The following is a 4439-nucleotide window of genomic DNA, read 5'->3' as shown; positions in this document are numbered from 1 at the left end:
TCTTCTAGCAGCCCTAGCAAACTAATACAGGGTCCATAGGAACTACCTCACTTAGATTTATCTTCAAATTCATGATTCAACTGATTTTAATTTTAAAGCAAGTGCTTTCAGAGGTTTCTCTCTATCCAAGTCTGACTTCTTTATATGAAACATATAAAAATCAACAGTTCACCAGCTTTACCAGAAATAGAGACTACTCAGTCATGTCAATGGAACTCTCTCCACATTTCTCAGATGTTAGCTCTCTTAAGAAGTAATATAGTTTAAATTCATTGATCCTTCATTATAAACCCTGGCTTAGTGTGAAGAACAGGCTGTTAGGTAGAAGCTACTAAGACGTTTTGTGGGGCAAAGCAGGTATCATGAGTACTTGATTTTTGAGTTTATAAGTATAAATAAATAATAGAAGATATCAAGAAATATAGTTGGAAATTGAAACACTGCATAATCTATAATCTTGCACATTCTTATGTATGCATAAGAATAAATATACAAATAGATGGAATGAAATAGAAAATTCAGAAAAAGTTATTTAAATTCATCCAAGAATAAATAAATTTGAGTAGAAACAAATTTAAAGGGTATATGCTTTCATATTCAGAACACTTTTCCTGGAGATCACATCCAACCTGTCAGCTTCAAAAAATATATCTCTATGCTCACAGTGTTCAAATCTCTATATTGAGCCTAGACTAGCCTTTTCAAACCCGTGTTTTCCTCAGTAAATTATTTTACAAAACTTATGAGCTAATATTTTAAAAAAAAAGATCTTTATGTTGCATGGCACATAAAAATAATGTTAGATGTATAAAAGAGTTGAACATACGAAATAAAATGGGAAAAATAGGAAAAAAAAAAGAAACTAAGCTGTGGAGATAAATCACGTGTGTTATGAATTACAGGTGAATTTGTCACTGCGGTAATGTGAACACAGGTGATTTTTTTTTTTTTTTTTTTTTGCGGTATGTGGCCCTCTCAGTGTTGTAGCCTCTCCCGTTGCGGAGCACAGGCTCCGGACGCACAGGCTCAGCGTCCATGGCTCACGGGCCCAGCCGCTCCGCGGCATGTGGGATCTTCCGGTACCAGGGCACAAACCCGTGTCCCCCGCATCGGCAGGCAGATCCTCAACCACTGTGCCACCAGGGAAGCCCTAGAGGTGATTTTTTACTTAGTGCGCTCAGAAGTTTGATACAGTCTCTCACTTTAGGATTAGTGATTAGCTAAAAGCAAATAATGAAAGGGCCATGAAATATAAGATAAAAAATATAATTAAAAATGGAAGAAGCTCTTTGAGGAAGACGCCGTCGCCGCTGCAGAGGAGCCTTGGGTCACAAGCATCTGCTCCTGACTCACCGCTCTTAACCTTTGCTGAGAAACAAGTTGGTCAGGAAGACGTGCTACAGCCATGGCTTTTAAAGAGAGCCAAACAAGTCTCTTTTTGAATTATGGTTTTCTCAGGGTATATGCCCAGCAGTGGGATTGCTGGATCATATGGTAGCTCTATTTTTAGTTTTTTAAGGAACCTCCATACTGTTCTCCACAGCGGCTGTATCAATTTACATTCCCACCAACAGTGCAGGAGGGTTCCCTTTTCTCCACACCCCCTCCAGCATTTATCGTTTGTAGAGTTTTTTTTTTTTTAACATCTTTATTGGAGTAAAATTGCTTTACAATGGTGTGATAGTTTCTGCTGTATAACAAAGTGAATCACTTATACATATACATATATCCCCATATCTCCTCCCTCTTGCATCTCCCTCCCTCCCACCCTCCCTATCCCACCCCTCTAAGTGGTCACAAAGCACTGAGCTGATCTCCCTGTGCTATGCAGCTGCTTCCCACTAGCTATCTATTTTACGTTTGGTAGTGTATATATGTCCATGCCACTCTCTCACTTTGTCCCAGCTTACCCTTCCCCCTCCCCATATCCTCAGTCCATTCCCTAATAGGTCTGCATCTTTACTCCCTTCTTGCCCCTAGGTTCTTCTGACAATTTTTTTTTTTTTTTTAGATTCCATATATATGTGTCAGCATACGGTATTTGTTTTTCTCTTTCTGACTTACTTCTCTCTGTATGACAGTCTCTGGGTCCATCCACCTCACTACAGATAACTCAGTTTCGTTCCTTTTTATGGCTGAGTAAAATTCCATTGTATATATGTGCCATATCTTCTTTATCCATTCATCTGTTGATGGACACTTCGGTTGCTTCCATGTCCTGGCTATTGTAAATAGAGCTTCAATGAACATTTTGGTACATGACTCTTTTTGAATTATGGTTTTCTCAGGGTACATGCCCAGTAGTGGGATTGCTGGGTCCTATGGTAGTTCTATTCTTAGCTTTTTAAGGAACGTCAATACTGTTCTCCATAGTGGCTGTATCAATTTACATTCCCACCAACAGTACAAGAGGGCTCCCTTTTCTCCACACCCTCTCCAGCATTTATTGTTTCTAGATTTTTTGATGCTGGCCATCTGACATGTGTGAGGTGATACTTCATTGTAGTTTTGATTTACATTTCTCTAATGATTAGTGATGTTGAGCACCTTTTCATGTGCCTTTTGGCCATCTGTAAGTCATCTTTGGAGAAATGTCTATTTAGGTCTTCTGCTCATTTTAAAATCAGATTCATTGCAGCACTATTTACAATAGCCAGGACATGGAAGCAACCTAAATGTCCAACGACAGATGAATGGATAAAAAAGATGTGGCACATATATACAATGGAATATTACTCAGCCATGAAAAGAAATAAAATTGAGTTATTTGTAGTGAGGTGGATGGACCTAGAGTCTGTCATACAGACTGAAGTAAGTCAGAAAGAGAAGAACAAATACCGTATGCTAATGCATACATATGGAATCTAAAAATAAAAAATGGTACTGATGAACCAATGGCAGGACAGGAGTAAAGATGTAGACATAAGCAATGGACTTGCAGACACAGTGGGGAAGCTGGGACGAAGTGAGTGTAGTAGCAACATATACACTACCAAATGTAAAATAGATAGCTAGTGGGAAGCAGCTGCATAGCACAGGGAGATCAGCTCGGTGTTTTTCAACAACCTAGAGGGGTGGGATTGGGGAGTGGGAGGCAAGCTCAAGAGGGAAGCAATTATACTCCAAAAAAATAAAATAAAATAAAATAATAAAGATAGCAGAAGGAATCCCGTGGAGACACAGGTGGTGATTCACCAGATTAGAATCACCCTCACCAGCCGCAACATGAAGTCTTTGGAGAGGGTATGTGCTGATCTGATCATTGGTGTGAAGGAAAAGAATCACAAAGTGACTGGTTCATATCCCTACCAAAACTCTGAGAATAACAAGGAAACTACAAGGAAACTCCTTGTGGTGAAGGTTCTAAGACTTGGGATCGTTTTCACATGAGGATACACAAGTGACTCATTGACCTGCACATCCTTCTGAGATTGTCAAGCAGATCACTTCCATCAGTATTGAGCCAGGAATCGAGGTTGAAGTCACCATTGCAGATGCTTAAATCAACATTTTTAATAAATTGATAATCAGTTGTTAAATTTTGTTGACTTTTATTCATAATACTGACAGGTCTTAGGAATAGAGTTGTGCTATGGAATTCATTCCACCTTTTAAGCAGAATAATTACAATTAGATGGGTAGGGCTTCCCTGGTGGCGCAGTGGATGAGAGTCCACCTGCCGATGCAGGGGACATGGGTTCGTGCCCTGGTCCGGGAAGATCCCACATGCCGCGGAGTGGCTGGGCCCGTGAGCCATGGCCGCTGGGCCTGCGCGTCCGGAGCCTGTGCTCCGCAACGGGAGAGGCCACAATAGTGAGAAGCACGCGTACCGCAAAAAAAAAAAAAAAAATTAGATGGATAGCCAAAAAAAGAAAGAAAGAAAGAAAAATATTAGGGACTTCCCTGGCTGTCCAGTGGTTAAGACTCTGCCTTCCAATGCAGGGGGTGTGGGTTTGATTCCTGGGTGGGGAGCTAAGATCCCACCTGCCTTGTGGCCAAAAATACAAAACATAAAACAAGCAATATTGTAACAAATTTAGTAAAGACTTTAAAAATTGTCCACATCAAAAAAAATCTTAAAAAATATTGGATTCATTCAAACAAATAACAAATATCAAACAATTCATTAATTAGTATTTATCACATACTCACTCCATACCATTACACTGGTAATAACGTATTGAATAACACAGGCAATGGACCTGTTGTAATTGAGTTTACATTTTTAGGGTGAGGATAAGCAAACTGTGAAAGATGAAATTTATGAGTATAAACATCAAAAAAAAGGTAATTTGGAAAAAAAAAAGTAACATCTGAAAAAGCACATTAAGCTATTCTTAACATTCTCATTACAGTGTGAATTAGATCTTTTAAATATTTTATTATTAAAAACACAGCTTTGGGCTTCCCTGGTGGTGCAGTGGTTGAGGGTCCGCCTG

General features: G+C 39.3%; 1 pseudogene; it reads left to right on the top strand.

The window, feature by feature from the left end:
- Nucleotides 1-1244: 1244 nt before the first annotated feature.
- Nucleotides 1245-3502, top strand: LOC103085704 (40S ribosomal protein S20 pseudogene; annotated as a pseudogene).
- Nucleotides 3503-4439: the final 937 nt, after the last annotated feature.

The sequence above is a fragment of the Lipotes vexillifer genome, unplaced genomic scaffold (genome assembly GCF_000442215.2).
Source record: "Lipotes vexillifer unplaced genomic scaffold, Lipotes_vexillifer_v1.1 scaffold3, whole genome shotgun sequence".
In the NCBI taxonomy this organism is placed as follows: domain Eukaryota; kingdom Metazoa; phylum Chordata; class Mammalia; order Artiodactyla; family Lipotidae; genus Lipotes; species Lipotes vexillifer.
This window is presented reverse-complemented; position numbering and strand designations above follow the sequence as displayed.